We start from the raw sequence: 23871 nt of genomic DNA on the forward strand, positions 1-23871 counted from the left end.
GCGCCGCCTTTCCGGGTCCGCAGATCCTCACGGAATCTCCAGCCCCGCCGCCACTCCCCCTGCGGGCGACATGCGGCAGCCACTCGGTCTGTCCATGCCCACCGGCGAGGTGCTTTCTCCGGTGCCTGGCTTGGGCACCCGTCCCCTCGGCCGCGGCGTCGTGGTTTTGGTGGTCCCTGGGTCGTGCTGCAGTGAGCCAGAGAGCCCCGATGGCTGCGCATGTGATGCCTTCCGTATAGAAGAACGGAGGCTTCTTGAACAGGATATTTTCTAAGGGCCGAGAGCGGAGCTGCGATCTATACGACCGCTCCGGCCGCCATGTTGGCCACGCCCCCCAGCAGAATCAGTATTTAGTTAACGTATTGAATACTGAATGCACACTCTTCTCTGCACCCGATAAACAGCACATGCACAAAACAACAGGAAGTGTCCATTTTAAGGCATTGTAGTGAGAAAATGAATTGACAGAGCGCAGAAACACCTACTGCAACACAGAGACGCACAATAGAACACCCCCAAAACATCTTCTTCATGTGTGGGAGTTTGCAGGCATTAGGCATTAATTTTGTGTGGAAAAAACACTTTAAACAAGACAAACAGAATCCATTGCACCCTCCGATATCACTCAGTCATCTCGAGCAGAAACCTGCGAAACTCATCCATCATGGACCCCAACTGGCAAAGGACGTACATGTTTATAAGGTTTGAGCTGAAGGTGCTGTCCTAGGAGACACCATGACTGTCTAATGTGTCATGGCATGCTGAAGATGCCACCAAAAACAAACAAGCATGCATTTGGAAGGAGATAACAGCCAAAATCAATACTGTATCAATAAAATAGGTTCCAGATCTTGAAATGCTTGGTACTGAAGGGAGCACAAACACCAAAACATGACAACTGCTGGTGGTTCTCCACATCACCTCTAGCTCGTGTCATGTAGAGAAAAAAGTATGACCATTCTCAACATATCTGGAGTGGAAGACTCGAAAGAAGATCTCGGGGTCAGAGGTATCCCATGTAAGAGAGCATAAGAGTTGTAAAGGAAGTACATGTGTGTTCTGCTTTCCTTCTTATCTTGTTTTCAGAGCTTACAGAACATATCAAGAATGCACTTCTGAGTTCAAAGAAGACTTTTATTGTTGTTAATTCTTCCCCACCCACAAGTTCGTAAGAGACGAATTAATAGATTTCAAGCACACGTTCAATGAAAACAAAATATATTTGCAATGTACACAGCAGGTTATATTTATAAGATATTGAATGCAAAGCAAAACAAATACTTCACCGTGTGAGAAACTATTTACAGCTTCATCTTTCTGGGGTCTGCAAGTTGATGACTCCAGTCAACTGCGAGAAAGAGATAATCTACCCACACGGGAGACTGGCAACTGGCGCCAAGTTCCAGTCCGAAGTCAGGCAGAAAGGAATCTAATTCTCTGAAGCCCCGAGCCATCTGTTACAAAAGTGTGCCCCCTCCTCTCAGACTCGGGAAAACTACGCAAGCCTTTGGAGACTGGCCAGATCTCCTAGACTGCTCCTCTTCCCAAGCTTGAGCAGAAAGGTAAACACCCAATGTACTCTCTCTTATCAGGTCTAGTCTAGTGTGAGAAGAAAACAGCTTGGTTCATCTTGTGGCAAAACACAGCTTGGAAAAATACAGCTTGGATTCTCAACTGTAATGTCTAACTCCACGTTAAAGGCAATAGGCAGCTAACCTAAATATCCAATATAATGTCTAATGTCATGTCAAAGCCAATAGGCAGCTGAACTGAATACAAAATGCAATGTCTAATATCATGTCAAAGCCAATAGGCAGCTGAGCTGAATACAAAATGTAATGTCTAATATCATGTCAAAGCCAATAGGCAGCTAAGCTGAATACAAAATGCAATGTATAATATCATGTCAAAGCCAATAGGCAGCTAAACTGAATACAGCATGTCAAAGCCAATAGGCAGAATACAGAATGTAATGGCTAATGCAATGTCAAAGCCAATAGGCGGCTAAACTGAATACAGAAAGTAATGGCTAATGCCATGTCAAAGCCAATAGGCGGCTAAACTGAACAAAACATACAATGTGCTACTGGTGAACATTGAGCAACTAATATGCGCAGTGGTGAAACACAAAGTCATTGGTCAAACCCAAAGAATAGCATCACATTCCACCCTATGACCAATCAATTTTTGTTTCACATATCTCTTGTTTCAAACAAAAAACTAAAAAACATCAGCACAAAAAAAATACATTATCAGCAAGTCAGATTTGAATGATAAAAGCAATCCCTGTAAAGCAATGAAAGTGGATTAACATATTGATCTCATAACCTTTCACATCAGATACATCTACACAGAAAAGACTGAAACTTTTATATTCTGAATGAGATTATAGTGTCTCTAAAATAGCAAGTTGATGTAGCATGAGTTCTACTCATGTAAAGGTGCACGGTCCACCTGAAAGGTATGCTGGAAGGTAAGCAAAAGTCAGAGTTCCACAAAAAAAAAAAACACAACTTAGTTCCAGTGGAAGAATGCAATCAAACAAGTTGAACTTGAACGGAAGGTGCCATTTGCGCAAAATGGATCCATGGTGTTGGCACTTTACTCAGCCAGGTTCAGGTTGGGGGTTCGGTCCCTTCCCCGACCCCACACGCACACACCCGAAGGGGGACCACACAGCACACTCAGGGACAGTGGCGAAACGTGGTAGGATCTGCAAAAGAAACAAGTATGACTTTTCTTGCAAATAACATTTGTCATTTAAAATGCACCCTTCCTCTTTCTTTCCCTGTTTTATAATCAGCAGGAAGTTTTTGGGGCCCTTTATTATAATTTCTGCAGGTTCTGGAGGGTCACTTGGGGCTTCAACCCACACCTCAGCACTGATGTTTTTATCTGCTACACCACAGCTTCCCTTTTATTGCACTGTCAGAAGGGCTGGGGCAGACTCATTCTTTACCAAACCTCCATTCACTGCACTTTTGAAAATTTGGGCCATTCTGTCTCCAATTTGTATGAATGAATCAGATTCTTTTCTAGTTATCAGCATAATTTCGATTTTTCCTTGGTAATCTGCAGCAATCATTCCCCTTAAAACACGATCAATTTGCCATATCTGTTCTGGTAACTTTTCTCTCCCCAACTGCTCTGTGACTGCTTGCATGACAGATTGCTTTTGTGCGTGCTGCACAGTTTTTATCAAATCTAGGGGAATGTGCATCCCTCTCATCTCTGCCCACCTGTAAGTGGCTTTTTCTCCCAGCTGCTCACATTTCTGGGGCACCCACTTAGCCATCCCACTAAGGCAGAATTCTGGGTGTACACTTCTCTCTCTGAATATTTCTCTTTAACATCTGCAAGGGAATTGAACCAGTTAGGTGCAAGCCATGTAGAAAACCAAACAGCTAAGCCATTGGCAGTAAACCAAGAATCAGTGTAAAAATGACACATCTCACGTAGCTCTTGCTTTAAAATCTGACACACATTGTACAACGCTGTTCCTTCTCCTGTGCCATAAAACAACATTTCAGTCAATGAATCATTAGTAAAACAAACATGCTTTTTATCTTCAGTGGACACAAATTCAAATGATGCACTCAATTTCACTGGTGACTCTTTTACCTGTGGTACTCTAGCCCTGTCTTGCAAGTACCAGATCCAGTGTATGATCCTAGCTAGGGGCACTATGTTTACCTCTTGCACTGCGCAGAAACCTAAAGTCTGCATTATTTCATTTGCCAAATCACAAGCGCGCAGCTGCATATAATTTTTCCCAGTGACCATATACAAAAGTGTTAGGATTTCACTCAGATGAGGGCTATTCTGTTTCCAAAAATCAAACAAGCTAATGAAACTCGGTGTCTCTTGCTTAGTACAAACAGTAAGAAGCTCTAAAATCTTTCGTTTTACTTCATTTTGCAACGGTAACTCGTAAATCACATTCTGAGCATCGCTCTCTGTGTTATCAGTTAAGGAATGCACTTTGACTGCCAAAAAACCTGGCTCACACTGAGGCTCAGAGCAGCTCGAAGCTGTCTTAACCCCCTCATTACTGGAATGGGAAAAGAAAGATTCTTCTAAAACAGCATTTTTATAACTTTCAGCATTATCTTGAATTAATGTTTTCTAGCTAATTTGCTCACGTAAATTCTCATTTTCATGTTCCAACTGCCTACATTTCTCCTGCATTTCTCTGTAAGCAGATAAAGGTATCCAAACCCTTCTGTCAAAAACAAAAGGAACATCACTTCCAAAAGGCACATTTTCTAAATATGCTTTATCACCACAAAACATGTTTCTCAAAGCACCATCAGGCAGTTTAGCTACACATGCATTTTCAAACATGGTCAGCCGTGCTTCTGTAATTCTCCAAACAACAAAAAACAATTACACTTTTAAATTGTGCACGTAGAAATCTATAATTCGCCTCTTAACCCCACTTCTGGCACCAAAATGTTCTGCTTTCCTTCTTATCTCGTTTTCAGAGCTTACAGAACATATCAAGAATGCACTCCTGAGTTCAAAGAAGACTTTTATTGTTGTTAATTCTTCCCAACCCACAAGTTCGTAAGAGACGAATTAATAGATTTCAAGCACACGTTCAATGAAAACAAAATATATTTGCAATGTACACAGCAGGTTATATTTATAAGATATTGAATGCAAAGCAAAACAAATACTTCACCGCGTGAGAAACTATTTACAGCTTCATCTTTCTGGGGTCTGCAAGTTGATGACTCCAGTCAACTGCGAGAAAGAGATAATCTACCCACACGGGAGACTGGCAACTGGCGCCAAGTTCCAGTCCGCAGTCAGGCAGAAAGGAATCTAATTCTCTGAAGCCCAGAGCCATCCGTTACAAAAGCGTGCCCCCTCCTCTCAGACTCGGGAAAACTACGCAAGCCTTTGGAGACTGGCCAGATCTCCTAGACTGCTCCACTTCCCAAGCTTGAGCAGAAAGGTAAACACCCAATGTACTCTCTCTTATCAGGTCTAGTCTAGTGTGAGAAGAAAACAGCTTGGTTCATCTTGTGGCAAAACACAGCTTGGAAAAATACAGCTTGGATTCTCAACTGTAATGTCTAACTCCACGTTAAAGGCAATAGGCACCTAACCTAAATATCCAATATAACTGAATACAAAATGCAATGTCTAATATCATGTCAAAGCCAATAGGCAGCTGAGCTGAATACAAAATGTAATGTCTAATATCATGTCAAAGCCAATAGGCAGCTAAGCTGTATACAAAATGCAATGTATAATATCATGTCAAAGCCAATAGGCAGCTAAACTGAATACAGCATGTCAAAGCCAATAGGCAGAATACAGAATGTAATGGCTAATGCAGTGTCAAAGCCAATAGGCGGCTAAACTGAATACAGAAAGTAATGGCTAATGCCATGTCAAAGCCAATAGGCGGCTAAACTGAACAAAACATACAATGTGCTGCTGGTGAACATTGAGCAACTAATATGCGCAGTGGTGAAACACAAAGTCATTGGTCAAACCCAAAGAATAGCATCACAATGTGGTTGTTAAAAAGTTGACTTGGCTGAGAATCATCATCATTGTGAAGAGCGAGTGATGTGATTTGTTAAACAGATTCACCTTGATCCATGCATGTGCTGTCATTTGGGCTAAAACCATAATGCATTGTAATCTTGATGATGAAGGGTTGATTTATCTCCCCTCTACATTGAGGGTGTTGTGTAACCACAGTATGACTAATGTTGTTACTCAGCAGAATCATGGCATTGTAGTTTGTTCCAGGGCATCTAAAACAGCAGGTCAGTATAAACAGGTTCCCATCACACAGCAGTTGCACGTTAATAGTGTGCTTCAATTTACGGGTGCAGCACATTTTTCTTGTCCATGTGAGGCCACCAGATGACCATGAGTGCAGTCAGTTGATCCTAGGATGACTGAAAATGCTGCTGTAGCACAGTTGTTTACTTTGCTGGCATTGGTGGGTGGGTGTCTAAGGTGAACTGTATATGCTGCCCGCTCACAGTCTGCAAATCAGCAGACTATTTTGCTGAGGTTTGTCCGAAAAATGCCATGCACCAATCCTACTGCCTTCTGTGTGGTGTCTTTTGCAAAGAATTCTAGTGTTGCTAACATTTTCTGGAGTGAGGTAGAAAGAAAGGTAATGTAGAAGAAGAGGTCAATTAGAGAGAGGAAAAGGCAGAGAGAGGTAGACCTAGACATTGACTTCAAGCATAACAAAACATGCAAGGGAGAATGAGAGAGAAATAAGAATAGACATAGAAAAACAAGCCAGGTAAAGAGAGTAGTGGGGATGAGATAAAGATAAAGAAAGGGGTAAAGGGCAGTAAGACAGATGTGGCATAGAGCTGAAAGAGTACATTGAAAGACATATGTGAAAGTGGTGACGTTATGCAGAGATAAAGAATTGTGCAAGGAAGAGATGGTGAGGTACAGAGATCTATGAAGATAACGTTTGAGACAGATAGTTGAGGTTGATGGGGTGAGTTATAATGGAGGAGAGGTCAAGAGAGAGGTTTGTGTTTCTGAGAAAGAGAAAGAGGCAAGCATAGAGAGAGAAATGAAATTATAGAGAAAAATGGGAAAAGAAATAGAGAAAGCCTGAAGGATAGGGAACAAATGTAGAATGAGAAAAAGTAGAGGTAGAGAGATGAGGTAAATCGAGAGGTTATGTAGTGAGAGAGTGAGTGGTGTGGTAGGAAAAAGTGAGATACTGAAGTAGATGTGAAACAGAGGAAATAGAGGTGAGAGGGTAGCGTAAGGGCTGCGAGAGATAAAGGGCCAGATGTAGCAAACTTTGCGAGTCGCAAATGGGTCGCAGCGCTGTTTGCAACCTTGCAAAAAGCGAAATGGGATGTACAAATCCCATTTCGGAGTACCAAATAGCGATGCGACCCATTACCGACCTGATTTTGCGACTCGCAATTACAAAGTCGCAAATTGTGAGTCGCAAACTAAATGCACAAGCCAGTCGCAAATTGCGACTAGTCGCAAAAATCCAGTTTTGCACACTCAGATTACCACTGATTCCGAACAGGTGGTAACCAGAACCAAAGTATAAAAGGAGACCCAGAAGGCATCTGGGTTACTCAAAATGGCTGCACTATTCGTGATTGCATGGAGGAGGAGAGTCCAGGCTGCCCAGCAGAGGAGGAGGAGGAGGCAGAGACGGAGAGGATATACCGAACCAGGCAGACACTATTTCAACAAACTGAGAATGAGATCTGTGACAAATACAGACTGAGCAGCGCAGTTATCCTAGAGATCATTGAACTGCTGAAACCTCAGGTAGGACGCCAGACAATGCACGGCTGCGCCATCCCCACACATGTGCAAGTGCTATGCTCACTGCTCCTCTTGGCCTCGGGTAGCTATCAGGTGGTGATTGCAATGGCAGGTGGGGTATCCCAAAGTGCCCTCTCAAGATTCTTCAGACGTTTCCTAGATGCCATACTCGCACACATGTCCAGATATATATACCTTCCCAGGAATGAGGTGGAAATTAACAGCATCAAGTTGGACTTCTACAGAATTACCAACTTCCCCCATGTAATAGGGTGTGTGGATGGGACACATATACCAATTTGCCCACCTGCAAATCTAGAATATGTGTTCCGCAATAGGAAATGTACCCACTCACTAAACATCCAGGTGGTATGTGATGCCCATAATGTCATAACTGACATTGTGGCTAAATATCCAGGGAGTACACATAGGCCCTCATTCTGACCTTGGCGGGCGGCGGAGGCCGCCCGCCAAAGTCCCGCCGTCAGGTTACCGTTCCGCGGTCGAAAGACCGCCAGCCAGCCCAGCGGGAAAGAGGCTTCCACGATGAAGCCGGCTCGGAATCGAGCCGGCGGAGTGGAAGCTGTGCGACGGGTGCAGTTGCACCCGTCGCGTATTTCACTGTCTGCGCAGCAGACAGTGAAATACATGTAGGGGCCCTCTTACGGGGGCCCCTGCAATGCCCATGCCAGTGGCATGGGCACTGCAGGGGCCCCCAGGGGCCCCGCGACCCCCCCTACCGCCATCCGGATCTCGGCGGTCCGACCGCCGGGATCTGGATGGCGGTAGGGGGGGTCGGAATCCCCGCGGCGGTGCAGCAAGCTGCGCCGCCGCGGAGGATTCAATGGGGCCGCGGTACACTGGCGGGACCCCGCCAGTGGTGCCGGTCCGACCGCGGCTTTACCGCCGCGGTCGGAATCCCCATTGGAGCACCGCCGGCCTGTCGGCGGTGCTCTGCGGTCCTCCGCCCTGGCGGTCAAAGACCGCCAGGGTCAGAATGACCACCATAATGCATACATATTCAGGCACAGTGGGATACACCAAATCCTAGAACGTTCGGCTTGTTGAAGTCACGATTCAGATGCCTGCACAAAAGCGGAGGAGCTCTTCAGTATGCCCCAGAAACAGCATGCACGATCATTGCTACTTGTGCCATCCTACAGAACATTTCCACCAGACGTGGGCTATATCTCACCCCTGACGACACAGATTCGGAGGATGAGAAGCAAGCGCTACCATATCGACAGCCTGGGGATGGAAGCATCGCAATGGAGGGCAGACAGAGACGGAACCACATTGCAACCCACTACTTTGGCAGGTACGTGGCAACCGTGACAACACTCACTAATGTAAAACACACATAGCCCAGTTGTGTAGTTCAAAAAATTATCCCTTTCATTTCTGGAATATAATGGGGAATCTATAGTCAACTAAACTGCATAATGAAAACAAAAAGTATAGTCTGACACATTAAGTTCATGAGCCTCTGTCACACCACATATTGGTAGCTCACAGCCTCCTGCGACTGCGGCCACCATGGCTCACTCCAAGTTGGTCCCCTGATCCCTGGCGGGCACTGCTACTCCGCAGGATTCGTGCATCAGTGGCAGACACACTACTGACACTGGAGATCTCCTCACTATCCTGCGGGGTATCGCCAATGCCCCTTGCTGCCTGTCTGGTCTCTAGCAGGTCCACTGCATGGCTGATGCGGCCAAGTCCTTTAGCCACATCACCTGCAAAATGGCCAAGTGCGACTTGCAGCCTCACTGTGCGCCTTGACAGGCAGGTTGTTGTGGTAGCCAGGCGCCCTATTGACACACTTAGGGGGTCATTACGACCCTGGCGGTTGACGGAGAAGTGGCGGTTTTACCGCCAACAGGCTGGCGGTAAAATATTTGGAATTATGACCATGGCGGTTACCGTCATGGTCATCCACCACTTCTCCGATCAGACCGCCATGGCGGAGACGACCGCTGGGCTGGAGACTTGGGTCTCCAGCCCGTTGGCCGTCACAAGACCGCCGGCGGTATCATGACCAGGCTTACCGCCATGGAGTTCAAGGGGTATGGAACCGCCATGAAATCCATGGCGGTATGCACTATCAGTGCCAGGGAATTCCTTCCCTGGCACTGATAGGGGTCTACGCCACACCCACCCCCTCCCCCAAGTCCGTCCCCGACACCCCCCAAAGGTGGCAGGACCCCCCTCCCCACCCCTACCCCCCACATCACAACACAGACACACACCCGACACGCATGCAGGCACCACCAACACACATTCCCGCACACACACGAACAAACATGCCAACAGACACACACACAGTCATACACGCACACCCTCATTCAGACATACACGCACACATCCATACAGACATACATGCAGACAGACACGCACACATTTCCATTCACACTACACCCCTGCATGCCTACACGCACTCACACCCCCTCTACATACTCACACGCACACCCCCATGCACGCAAACATCACACAACACCCCCCAATCCCCCTCCACTAACGGATGATCAACTTACCTTGTCCGTTGATCTTCCGGGAGGGGACGGGATCCATGGGGGCTGCTCTGCCGCCACCACACCGTCAACAGAACACCGCCACGCCGAATCACAGAACGTGATTCGGTGGGCGGTGTTCTGTTGACGTGGCGGTGGAGGTGGAGCAACCTCCACTTCCCCGCCGTCCGCCAGTATGGCTGCTGGCGCTCTACGTCCGGAAAAGAACGGAGGGCTGCCAGCAGTCATAATACGCCGAGCGGAAAACCGCCACCACTGGCGGTCTTCAGCACGGCGTCCCTCGGCGGTCCTGTGAAAAGACCGCCGAGGTCGAAATGACCCCCTTAGTCTGTCCAAACTGGCAGCAGTGTTGCGCTCCCTGCGCTGTGCATGTGCCCTGCCGACCACCATTTCCCTGACCAAGTTGTCTATGGAAGAGGTTAGGTTTGCCATATTTGCGTTCATTGTAGTGAACTGGTTGTCCACATTTGCAAACCCCTGCGAGAGTGTGTTCTGCAGTCTGGTAAGGTTACGATTCATCAACCGCATATGTCTATTTTGCAGCCGGTGACTCTGCAGTAAGGATGCCTCCAGTCCCAACAATTGCTCATCGGTGACATCCTCCCCAGGCACTGACTGCATTGGGCATTGCTGTCTATGCACAGAGCCAGCTAATCTATGTGGTCGACTCTCCCTAAGCTTTGGCCCCGGTGTCACATTTGTTGCCTCTAAACCCAGATCAGGATCATCCATGTCCTCTGGTGCTGATTTAGTGGGTGGTGTTGAGGTGCTCCGCACCGAATCGCTATTTGGTATAGCAATTTTTCCTTGCATCTCGTTTTGCGAGTCGGAAATAGCGATTCGCAAGGAGTCGCTATTTCCGACTCGCTATTTTTTTGGTTCCTACATCTGGCCCAAAGAGAGGTAAGATAATAAAGCCATGTAGAGTGAGGTAGAGAGGTAAGTTAAAGACAGAGATAAGGTTGTCAGAGAGGTGGAGTAGATAAACGAGAGATACGGGGGGTCAAACAGCACATAAGCAGTGTTGTACAGAGTAGTGGAAGCGGTACATAGTTGAGATAGAGAGGGGGTCAAGACTGATAGCTATAGATGTAGGCACAGAGAGTGATAGAAGGACAAGGCCATAAGAGAGAGGAAATTTAAGTTGAGTGAGGTACATTGGGTATATTGAGAAAGAGGCATGGTAGAGAGAGCTGAGATAACGAGAGAGGATGATGCTACATAGAAGAAGAGAGATAAACATCTTAAGGAGGGGGCCAAGTTAGAAGAGATAAGGTGAAGTAAAAAGAGAAAAATGGCACAGAAAGATTATTTTTCAATTTAATCGCTACCAACTGCCTGAGAGTGCTAGGGTTAAGTATACACAGGCCAGACATGCATACTGAGGGTCGGATTTATCATTCTTTAGTGCAACAGAACGCAACCAAAGTTACTAATCTGCATTCTGCAGAGGAGAAGGTATTGCAGATTCAATTTATTAACAAGCATTTTCAATGCAATGGATCTCGCATTTGCGTGAGTTAGAGCTATTAGCATTGTAAACTCCTAACCAGACTTTTCTTGCCACAAAAATTAAAAGAAAAAAAAACAGCGCAATTGCACTATGTAAAATGCAGCGCGATCGTGCTGAAATTGAAAACTGAAAAACCGAGCGCGATAGTGGAAAATAAACAGATATAGTAGTCCGGAAACCATGCTGAAAACATTGAGCCTTGTATGTTTTCAGTAGTTTACCGGTGCTGAGTAGGTGGGCTAAACACCGGAAAAGGCATGGCGTATGCATGCCTTTCACAAATGACAGCAAACGGCTTTTAAAAGGCAAGCCCACAAACCAATGAAAGTGACTGACATGACATGAGCGTGGTTGGAAGCCCAAATAGAGATTAGTACAGGGGATGGAGCGCTTTGCGCTCGCCCCTAAAAATGGCCGGCTGCTGCTCACTACCCCTGGGCTGGCTCACCAAAGGCTGCTCAACACCGCACACAACCTGTGGATTTGTACTGGAAGCGTACTCTTCCAGTACAAAATCCTATACCTATGCTATTCTATTGTATTTGTGCCTTACTGTGAAGTACAAAGCAACGCTGTTTGTGAATCCCAGTCCAGGCTCCTGCTTTACTTCCTGGACACAGAACGTTTCTGGTACCTGCAAGATATATTATGATGGAGTGTTACGGGAATATGTCAACTAGATCAACCATTCTCACTCCACAAGTACTCAAAGAAGGAAATGTTTTGCCAAGTCCTCAGCCCAAGTATCTTAATTTGAGAAGTTAAAGTCATTTTTTGTGTGTATGTATGACACTATTCACTTGTATGGTGTCACCCACTGACCATACCATGATCATTAAATGTAGAGTTGCTGGTGGTAATACGTCACAAGATAAATCATTTTAAGGTGCTTCTGAACCTCACAGACAAAAAAAGAATAAATATCCCTGGTTAGGTTAGAGGTGAAGTTAGAAGACCAGAGGTTTTGTTGTTTTAAAATTAAACCTTTCCAGACTTCTTTTGGTAATCTTATGTGCCTCCAGGTGTTGTCACAGTTGGTACTGTTATTAAATGCAACTGTGCTTAAGTTTTGGAGTATTATAAGTTATAGTTAAGGCGTTTCTCCTTTTGGCATTTTAATATCTTTTTCATCACAAACAAATAACAGCCTTACTTAGGCAAAAATATACCATAATAATGGAGTGTTATACACAAGTGGCAATTAACCTGTTTTTTCAATGATTTGAACTCAATATTACAAATCGTTTCAGTTTTAGATATTAAAAATCGTTTCAGTTTTAGACAAGTAACTGATCCTGAGCAAAGGCAGGCTCTTCATCCGTGACTGCGTGTTGTACTGACATTTCAGAAAGAGGCGGCAAAGCCAGTGAGATGCTTATATGCATTCTAGATTGTTTTACGTTTTGTGCATGTAACCAACCCTCAAAGGCAGAGCGGTAGTGTGAATTTAGCCACAGAGGGGCAGATTTCAGAGCCCCTACTGCCTCCTTGCGCCACATTAGCGCCACTGTTTTTACACGAATGTGGCCCAATGAGACCAAAATTGCCACGCCAAATTTACAAAGTGGCGCAATGCATGCACTGTGCCACTTTGTAACCCTTTGCGCTACATTATGCCTGCGCCAGACGTAATGTATGCAAAAAGGGCATACCCCTGTTAGGGGAGGCCAAACAATGGCGCAAAAAAATAGAAGAGATATCTTTGCATCATTTTTTTCAACACTTTTAATGCCTGCTCCTAGAAGGCATTAAAAGGAAGCACACCATTGTTTACATTGGGCCTCAATGGGCTTTGCAGGATTAGCGGCAAAATATGTGATGCTAATCCTGCAAAGCTTCGAACTAGCGTCAAAAACGGTTCCCTAACTACTGATTTGGTGTGCTGTATCTTAGATATGGCGCACACATGGTGGCATTGGGAGGGCACTAAGGGGCGCAAGGGAAGTGGCACTGCACTGGGTGCAGTGCCACTTTGCTTGAATCAGGCCCAGAGTGTTTGACATCCTCACACCAACATTGCATGATGCTAACTATGACATTTCACAGAATGAGTGCTGGGGCTTTTATCTTCACTCAGGTGTCTTCCTACTCTCTCTATTGGGCAGTGAAACCCCTCTTCCTCATGCTCCTTTCCCCTGGCCTGATTCAGACTGTGGCAGGGCATGGACTGCCATGTTTCTGACGGCAGTGCCTCAGCTGGCTCCACAGGTGGAAACCCTACCCCGATGGCCAAAGGAGTTGGGTCCGTTGGTGTAGGTACATCAGACTGTCTGCCCTACACTTCCTGCCCTATTTACAGTGAACAGTCTGATGTACTTGATTTCAGTTTGGGATCTTTGCGGTCCAGCATAAAACTAAAATAAAAAATGACCCCCACACGTAGAAAACTCCACTGGTGTCAGAGTCATTTGTTTTTCCTGAGAGGTGCCCAAAACATGCACAGGCACAGAGTTTTCCACAGATGTCTAATTATGATGGGTAATAGTCTGGATAGGGAGACAGAAGTAATAACAGCCGCAATCCTGAAGTCATACACTAAATTAAATCCAAAGTCTTTATAGATAGCACTGGTCAGCAGCAATCTGGTCCTGCCCAAGCTCACCTTCAACTGCCTTGTTCACCCTAGATTCTAAAGCCACTACACATGAAATATGGAGTCCCAGTTCTGCAGTAGAAAACATGCTACACACCCTCCCCTCTATGTAATTGAAATAAAGAAGACAGTCATTTAGCATCAGCAAAGACAGACCAACAAAATGCATGCAGCAATGAAAGGAAACGAGTGAAAACAGCTTCACACTTGTACACAGACAACAAAAGTACTCATATACAAACACCTCCTGAGCTAACTAGACAACAGGTCAAGAATGCAATTAATCACATTCGCAATCTTCTCGTTTCTGTGGAGCAGTTACCACTCTCCTAACCGTCCCTCTTCAAACAAGGCCTCTTGATTCATTTTCTTTCTCATTTTCTTGCACTGCAACACACTATCTATGGCACCTTCAGCATCCCTTTCTCCATTATGACGAGTAATAGTGTATGCCTCAACATGCTGCTGATCACTCTCAATCCCACCCAAGTTGCCATCAATCTCAACACTTTGCTTCCCCTCTGTGCGTTCACATTCACCATCCTACCACTGACAGTTGCCTTGATGTTCAGTCCTCTTTGTTTTCCTTTTATATTATTACAAGAAGCCATTCGGTCCATATACTACACTTTCCCGTCACTTAGGGCCTCATTTAGACTTTTTTAGCCCAGCATTTGCGTCATTTTTTGACGCAAAAGCGGCGCAAGCTTACAAAATTCAATTATAAATTGTAAATTTGTGCTACTTTCGCGTCAAAAATTGACGCAAATGCGGTGCTAAAAAAGTATAAATCAGGCCCTTAGTTTGGCTGTATTTTTATCATTTTTGCAACTGTGCATGGATGTGAAAACACACTTTTCCCTTTAGGTAGTTAGGATCCTTTACCGATATGCACCAATTGTCCCATAATCGTCAACACCTCCTTCAATCAATATTATAGTAACCCTTGTACTTCTGACATGTCATTCTTTAATGCTTCTGGAACCCACTCCACTTTCCTACAATAAGACCTCCATCTCGGACTGTCCCTAGTAAATGGAACTCCACCTCTCATAACACTAAAGTATTATGGAAAGTGAGACATTAAAAAGATGGAAAGATGGAGCCAATGACAGAAAAAAAACGAATGATAGAAGAAAAGGTAGAAAAGAAAGAGATAAAAATGGTAAGAAGGAAAGCCATAGAAAGAAACGTGAGAGAAATATAGACAGAAGAAATTATAGATTAGGCTCCCCAACATAACTATTCAGTTTGTGAATATGCCTCCTCTTGCATGCTTTAAATGTATCATAATGTGCAATAAATATATTACGATTTTTCATGAATACCTCTTTAAATCTACTTATAAAACCTCTAGCTTTTTTTAACCAATGTATTCATAGAATAGTTTTGTAAAGTGCACAATGTGGCTCTCAGTCCTGGAATTGAAAAAACGTAAATCCGGGAACCCATAAATTGATCTATATTAATGAGTCACAAATAGGCTGTCAAAATATCATACAGGGTTAAGACAGCTGCTGTAGGGATTAGTGTGTGCTACACATTTTAAGGGATTTGGTATAGAGGCAAGATAAGTCTATCAGTCAACACAGTTCTGGCAGGGGTGTAGCTTGGTCAGTATGATTGGTAGGGGGTGAATGTTAGCTTCACATTTCTTGACAATCACGCCAGCACATGATGTTAAAATACATTATAGGACAAGCAAGTCGAACGAGAGGGGCTTAAGAGTCAGTGGAAAGGGAGAGGAATGCAGATTGGTAGGAGTACTAAGGCCCATATTTATACTTTTTGACGCTAAACTGCGCTAACGCAGTTTAGCGTCAAAAAATTTAGCGCCGTCTAACGCCATTCTGAAGCGCCATGCGGGCGCCGTATTTATGGAATGGCGTTAGCCGGCGCAAGCAGACCGGCGCTGCCTGGTGTGCGTGGAAAAAAACCACGTAGACCAGGCAGCGCCGGCGTTCGGAAAAAATGACGTTAGGGCGTCTTAAAATGGGGCAAGTCAGGTTGAGGCAAAAGTATCACCTCAACCCGATTTGCGCCATTTTTTTACGACGCCCAGACGCCATTTCATGACTCCTGTCTTAGTAAAGACAGGAGTCATGCCCCCTTGCCCAATGGCCATGCCCAGGGGACTTGTGTCCCCTGGGCATGGTCATTGGGCATAGTGGCATGTAGGGGGGCACAAATAAGGCCCCCCTATGCCACCCAAAAAAATTAAAAAAATATAAAAAATTATACTTACCTGAACTTACCTGAATGTCCCTGGGGTGGGTCCCTCCATCCTTGGGTGTCCTCCTGGGGTGGGCAGGGGTGGCAGGGGGGGTGCCTGGGGGCAGGGGAGGGCACCTGTGGGCTCATTTTGAGCCCACAGGCCCCTTAACGCCTACCCTGACCCAGGCGTTAAATAGTGGCGCAAATGCGGGGTTTTTTGACCCGCCACCTCCCGGGCGTCATTTTTTTAGACGGGAACGCCTTCCTTGCATCTCATTAACGCAAGGAAGGCGTTCACGCAAAAAAATGACGATATTTGCCCATAATTTGGCGCTAGACGCATCTAACGCCAAAGTATAAATATGGCGTTCGTTTTGCGCCGAATTTGCGTCGAAAAAAACGACGCAAATTCGGCGCAAACGGAGTATAAATACGGGCCTAAGTAAGAACAAGTGCATTCTTTTTGAAATAACAAACATTTTTGAAGTCTTTCAACAGAGAGTGGGAGAGAGTTTGTGTACGTTTTTCTCCATGTGTGAAAAAATCCCAGGTGAAATCCGAAGACATCTCACCATACCCAACTGAAAGCACCTGCTCCCAACTATTTATCACAAAATACACTGATCAGGAGTGTGTCACACCCCCACACATGCCCTACCCCTGCCTAGTGTTAATAGGTCAGGCATCCACTGTGTGGCTCGGGTCTGTAGTATTGCGGAATAATAGCAGTCCAATTTGAAGTAATCTAAAATATTCAACACTCGTAGCCTTTTGGGACAAGAGAGTTCTTTGTAGTCTTAGCTAAGTTAGGTGAGCATAGGGCTCCATTGTTTAGCAAATTCTGTCTGTCTCTCTCCCCTGTGCGGTGAAGGCTAGTTTCTCCATGCCCAAGGTCCAACACAGTTTCTCCAGACCTTTCTGCTCTGAGGGCGGGTGGGATCATTGACTCACGCACTGTGGTCATGTCCCGCGCTGACAAACGTTTGAAGGATGGTCCTGACACAAATAGAAGCTATCACTGGCTTGACCCTCGCCAAATGCCCAGAAGTAAAATTATGGGGATCCCCACTGTATTTATCTAAGGGGCACCTGATCTCTAATCTGGTATTGATAACTACACAGGCAAACCTGGGACTGTGGGGACAGTGTCTTCTCCGCAACCCTTCTAGCACTACGGGCCCCTCCTGCCGCCCATCCTCAGTAAGCGCAAGGGGGTGTAGTGTCTGGTAGATCTGTAATGTAGTCTCTGGGAATTTTGAGAGGTAGGGTCTGGAATATGTAAATTACCTTAGGCAGGATGCACATTTTGAATGCCGCTAAATTGGCGAGCAAGGAAAGCGCCATATATGCAACTATTGAGTTCAGCCCTCACCCCTCTTCTGTGTAGTTGGAGATTAGTGTTTTTGTTCTAGAAAGGGTGGAGGCCTGAGCCAGTGCCAAGTAGTTGATGTGGACAGTCGCCCACCAAAGTGGAGTCAATTTTTGTAGCTCTTCAGCCTTCTACCAGGGTGTTGAAATGTTTAAAATTTCTGATTTGCTGATATTGATTTTAAACCCGGAGTTGCTCTGATGGGTGGCTACCTCCCCCAGAACAGCTGGGAGGGAATTCTGTGGGAGTGAAATGGAGAGAAGAATGTCTGCAACCATTGTCAGCTTCATGTCCTTGGTGACAAACTTAATGACTGTGGTTGAGGGGTTGTCCTAATATGCAGGACAATGGTTCAAGTGTAAGTGCAAAAAGAAGGGGTTATGTTATGTCCATTTGTACAGTGCACCCAAAGTGTATCCAACTGCAGTAGAATATAGGGGTGCCTTTACTCATCAAACTCAAAGGTGACAGTTGTCCCGCCCCGGATATGATGTCACGTCTGTTACCGAAACTTCTGGTGCCCCCAAGAGCCCGACCCGGAACTAATGTAGGTGTTGACATCATGTGATCATGTGTTAATCACGTGCCAGGGTCCTTGCCATAGTGTCTAGGTGTATGTGTTGTGTAAAATGGCAGCCGTGCAGGTGTGTGCCATGTTTCTGCACCGAAGAGGACAAGTCTGGGCATGTTCAGGCCGTAACGACCGTGTGGCTTAAGTGTGCCTCCTCAGAGGGAGGAGTAATGGAACTACACAGCTCCCACTCACCCTCCCCGAGCATTGCATAACTTAGAGGGATTGTACGATGGTGACCTTTTAAAAAAATAATAATTATAATAATCTCAAGCACCACATGAATAGAAAGGGTCAACGAGGGTGAATACGGCCATAGAGCACGACATTTAAAAAACATGTCATGGTTGTCTTAAGGAGAGAAATTGTGTGTAAGGGACAGATAAGTGAGGCCTGACTCTCCACAACGGGGTCTTAATGCCAATACATATTATCCAGAGGAGTTGCTGCCCACCGCCCCTATTATCTTATCAGAACCGCTTGTTACTGCTTACGTCAAGCAATTAACTTTCAACCTCTATTTTTGCAAGTCAGAGGACCCCATACCTGATTAGCAGATGTCAAAGTAGAAAGTGACAGCCTCCCAGGTGTCACGATAAATGGTTTAAGCATTTAATAAATTATGAAACGTAACCAGAAAACCATTTCTGAGCCCACCCATCCACAAAGCCTGTGCTTTAACATGTCGTAGCAAGTATAAGAGCCCACCAAGGGGATCATACACGCAACCACATTCACAAGACTCTTTTTGTGAGCTGCATATTGATCTCTGTGGAGAGCAGGGCTACTCCAGACCATAAAGGAGATAAAATATGAAGGGCAGAGCACAAACCTTTAATGCAAACCAGCTCCTATGTATGGTAAATAATTATGGTCTGTTTGTATATGTTCTAATGTAGTTGCAACCCACAGCTGTCTCCATCCCTTTTTCTATGTCACCCAGAGCATAATGTGCTTTATACTTTGATTACTATTATCTAGGGCTTGTCTTTTTTGTGCAAAATATGATTTAAGTATGATAAAAGGGGCAGTGAGTGCCCAGCGCAAGCGCGCAGGGCACCCCCCAGCCCAACACCCCAGGACCTACAATCATCAGGGAGGGGGGTGTGGCTTGTCGCTCCCTCCCCTAGTTGCCTGCTACTCCAAAAGGGCATGTCTGGGCACCCCATGCCCCAACATCCCAGGACCCACAATCATGACGAGGAAGGAAGCAACAAGCCACATGCTCCCTCCCCCAATTGTCCACTACTCTACAGGGGTAGAAGTGCCCAGCACGAGGATCGCACCGCCTACCCTAACACCCCAGGGCCTACAAATAACAGAGAGTGCTCGACGTGCCACGCGCTCCCTCCTCAGTGGCTGCTGTTTCACCGGTGCAGGGGCTCTGAGGGTGAAGCCCGTGAACCCCCGCCTTGAATAGCTGTGGGGTCCAGAGGGCTGAAGGGCACTGAGTGTGATGCTCAGGCCCTCCAGCCCCCCAGAACTCACAGCTCTTCAGAGCGAGAGTCGCAATCTTCACGCTCGGTGCCTTTCATGACAAGGTTGTGGGGGTCGCAAAACTCACGCTTGGCGTCTTCAGCCCGGATGACCTCTGCCCCCTACATGGCTGGGGGCACTGAGGCCATGGCTCAAGACCCCCGCCCTACCACCACAAGGATGATGGGTGCATCTGAGGAACTGGAGAGCACCGAGCGCGAGGCTTGTGTCCTCCAGTCCCGGACCTCATGGCTCTTCTGAATGGGGTCGCGAGCCTCGTGCTCAGCGCCCACCCAGCCCTGAGGGCCTCAAGCTTTCATGGCCAGGTGGGGGGTGCCCAGCGCAAGGCTCGCGGCCCCTCCCAACACCACACCAAAACCAGGGATGAATGGGGCGGGGTCGCAAGCATCATGCCCCCAGCCCCGAGGGCCTCTTCCCTTCATGGCCGGGGCCGCAGAGCGTGTGGCTCACAGCCCCTGCCCCACTACATAAGGACGCCACTGCATCGGGGGACTGGAGGGGGCCAAGCGCGAGGCTCGTGCCCTCCAGTCCCCCAGGACCTCACAGCACCTCGGTGGGGGGGCAACGGGCCTCGCACTTGACGTTCCGAGGGCCTCAGACTTCACGGTCGGGGCCAGCGAGCACATGGCTCACGGTCCCTGCCCCCACCACCTGAGACCTCACAAACGGCTTGGGCCCACGGCCCTAAGCATCTTTCACCGGTCCCCGTGGGCCACCAGCCACATAAAAAAAATAATGAAATACATAATAAAAAAAAAACACTTCAGTGATGGCAGGAGGATACTGAGTGTGAGGCTCGTGTCCTCCGCCCTATAGCCCCCCCAGCCCCACACCTTCTCAATGGTGGGTACGCTGATCACCGGGTTCAAGCCCCCCATCCCCATAGACACTCACCTTGGGGTTCCCGATATCCAGGGAGGTGCTGAGCATGAGGCTTGGGTCCCCCATGCCCCTCTCCTCAGCCCTCAGTTGTTCAATGGCATTGAAGGGGGTCGACGAATACACATTTCTGTGGTGGAGCAAGGCACAGCCTATCTGATCCCACCCTCCAGGCTGGGCCTTAAAGAGAGCTCCACCCCCAGCACAGGGGAGGACATGGGAGAGAGTGGAAACCAGGACTGGAGGGGATCCGATCCACGTTTTGTGTGTGTATATATATGTATATATACATATATATACATATGTATATATATACATATACATACATACATATACAAATGCAAGGCTTTTTAAACTGGTATATTGTATTATTGTGACAATGTAGCAATTACAGTTTTGCAAAAGTAAAACCATGCTATGAAAGCTGTGGAACCATATAAATATTGCAATATATTTCGAGTCCCTTTTGATAAACAATGCTCGATGCTTAGAAAAACATGAACACAATGTTTTTGTTTGTAGCACTCTCAGAGCTTTGTTCTTTATGTATAATAATCTCAGACGATGCAGTTGTGAGGGGGAGTAACTTAAAGTTGTATTATTCTGTACATCTGATGTATTTGGTAATATGTCTGTAAGGCGCACAATTAATCTGTTAAGCAGAAAAAGTAAGTATGGCACCGTATTAGACAGGATATAAATTTAAAACAGCGCTGGAAGAGACTTCATGAGGGGTTTGGTGTCTGTATGCTAACACTGGTGCAAAATATACAATTGTAGTTCAACAATCATTAGTGTAAAATACGCCCTGGTAATTACAGACCTTTAGATTTATATTTTGTTTGTTTTACTTAGCAACAGTGTCTCCTGAAACAGTTGATTTTCAGTTTGCGGTGTTCTGATTTTAACTGACTATTGCTAGTGAATGGTAGGCGCATGTTTAGAAAAATGTGGCGCAAAACGAGTTATGGTCTAAAGTCAATTATATCTCTTCTGTACTCAGGGTGCCCAAGAGCTAACACGGACCCCAGAGAAAATGGCTGCCTTTCAGCAAGGTACAGCTATCTAGAGCTTTATTGTTCAGAGAACCTTGTCAACTTACAGCCTCAACAACCTTCTCTTATTTGTTATTTTATTTATTTATAATAATGTTTTCTGGTGTCTGTCTGCTTTTTACAGGCTATGACACCGAAGTACAGATAGTGGTCAATGCTGTACAGAAAATCCTAGAGGCTCAAGATGCAAAGTCCACAGTGCAACAGGATACAACTCTTGCAGGTAAATCAAATGATCCCTTGTGTAAACGCTATGTAAGCATAAACATTAACCGAGACCGTGTCTAGTCAGTGCATTATATTGTAAATGTGACATTTATTCCTTTTTCTTCCATACAGAGCCCCTGGGGGCATACAAGGGCCGCATGCAGCCACCGCAAAAGTTAGAGCTGGGCTCTAAAAAGGTGATCCTAAAAAAAGAAGTCTACTTTGTCTAAAGAAGGGTCTCCTATAAAGAAATGGCCTTCACAAAGGATCACATCAGGTATGTGTTTTACAAAATGTAGAGTCAAAAGAATCCTACGTCTTTCTCTCTCAAACAGCTTGTTCATCTAGGATATAGCAGTTATAGCAATATTTAATATGTATTTTTTTATCTTTACATCGTAGAGCCGTCACAAAAGATCTCTGGAGGAGTTCAGCGTAAGTCTAAGCAGTCGTAAACACCTCTAAAGGATATCATCGGGACCCTTCAAAACACAAAGCCTTCAATATCCGAGGAGATCAACGCTGTGCATCAGGACAAACCAAGCGCTGGCTCTACAAATAACAGTCATAGACCAAGTACAGACCTTTACACCTAGATCACTTTACAAATAAACCCTACGACCAGTACACTGAGCACTTCTACAGAAACTCTGTTTGTGCAAGAGCTTGGACACACTGGTGGTGGATCACTTACAACCGAAGACACAAGTCTGCAGGGAGTGTGTAAAACCACAGAAGTGGGCCTCAAGCAGTGCAAAAACCCTAAAATAAATTGTCTTTCCTTAAAGAATCACAAGAAGAAGCATGCAGTCCCTGAGCTACAAACAGTTACTTTAGATCTATCAGTTAAAAACACAGCTACATCTCAGACAGGACCCCATAATCCGCAAAGACCTAAATGCTTAATGTCTGAGGTGCCTAATGTAAATGTGCTTCCCAGAGGACCTGTCCCAAAATCTCCTGTAACTTTTCCACATAGTCTTTTGGACTCTCAGTTTGAAAATGATCACCCCATAGAGGACCCTTATTCTGGATGTATTAGGCTTCTCAAGGTGCTGGCAGGTTTGGTGCAGAGTTCTGAAACAACAGCAGCCACCGAGCACAACAGGTCTTCTAGTGTAGACCCAGAGGTACAGCAATCTCCTGTTCAGCAATCCCCTGTTCCCAGCCCTGCACGTCCTACACCTCTGTGGCCCTAAGCTATTACGACCACCATTTAAGTTCCCCATATCCAATGTCACCGATAACACCACCTGGAGCATACGATCCCACCAGCCCCCCATCAAGTGTATACTAGCATCCCCAACCTCAACATACCCTGACAGTTGTGTAGGAGGTAGTGGGTCGCAAAATCAGAGTTTTGGAACACCGTCTAGCGAAAAACAGGCCTCAGAAGTACTGGGGTGTTCACACTGGGACCCTGTTTTTATGACCCATCCTGGTCCTACCCTTCAGAAAGGGGTTATTGAATTTAACCAGGGAACTGTAGTATGGACAACTAGTGGTAATATCCACCCCTCCCCTGATGCCTCAACTAATGCCCCAATATATGATGTTTTGGACCATAACCTGGTACTAGAGACATATATGATAGAAATACAGCAGGCCGTTAGAAAGCTAAAATCCAAAGTGAACTCCAAAACCTTAACACTGAGGAAGGCTGGGAGCACAACTGTGTCCTTCAGAGGCACCCAGACGGAGATAATTCAGAGGTTGGAAAGAAGTACAAGGGAGGTGGTACAATCCTGTGAAGCAGCCAATGCAGAAATAGTTATTATACGGGCATGACTAGACCTGCAGAGCAACCTAAGGAGTGCAGGATCCGCATTTATTAATAAGGATGTCCAGAAGTCTAAATATAAAAAGATCTGGGATATACTCAAGAAAGCTCTACGGTTCTTATGCGTGCTCAAAAACAAAAAGCCGCTGATACCCCCAACAACCGCTTAAAATCCCAAAATAATGTTACAGTGACATATAAAACGACCCCTGCCAGGAATCAAAACATAAAGTTAGGAGAGAACATCACAAACATTGGGTGTTTTTTACGGGTTCAAGCGGTAGAGTTCAGAGATTGGTATGCCCTGAACACCCTGAAGGGCCCTCTGCCATGGCTGTGGTAAGGGAAGCTGCGTGGACACAGCCAAAGTGG

The 23871-nt window shown here is 45.9% G+C and overlaps 1 long non-coding RNA gene across 1 annotated transcript; it reads left to right on the forward strand.

Annotated features, from left to right (window-relative positions):
• Nucleotides 1–21458: 21458 nt before the first annotated feature.
• LOC138286743 (uncharacterized) lies at nt 21459–22383 on the forward strand. The gene is made up of 4 exons (XR_011202045.1): nt 21459–21512; nt 21637–21735; nt 21852–21996; nt 22122–22383. It is a non-coding gene; the product is annotated as an uncharacterized lncRNA (long non-coding RNA).
• The last annotated feature ends 1488 nt before the right edge of the window (nt 22384–23871 follow it).

The sequence above is a fragment of the Pleurodeles waltl genome, chromosome 3_2 (genome assembly GCF_031143425.1).
Source record: "Pleurodeles waltl isolate 20211129_DDA chromosome 3_2, aPleWal1.hap1.20221129, whole genome shotgun sequence".
NCBI classification, from domain to species: Eukaryota; Metazoa; Chordata; class Amphibia; order Caudata; family Salamandridae; genus Pleurodeles; species Pleurodeles waltl.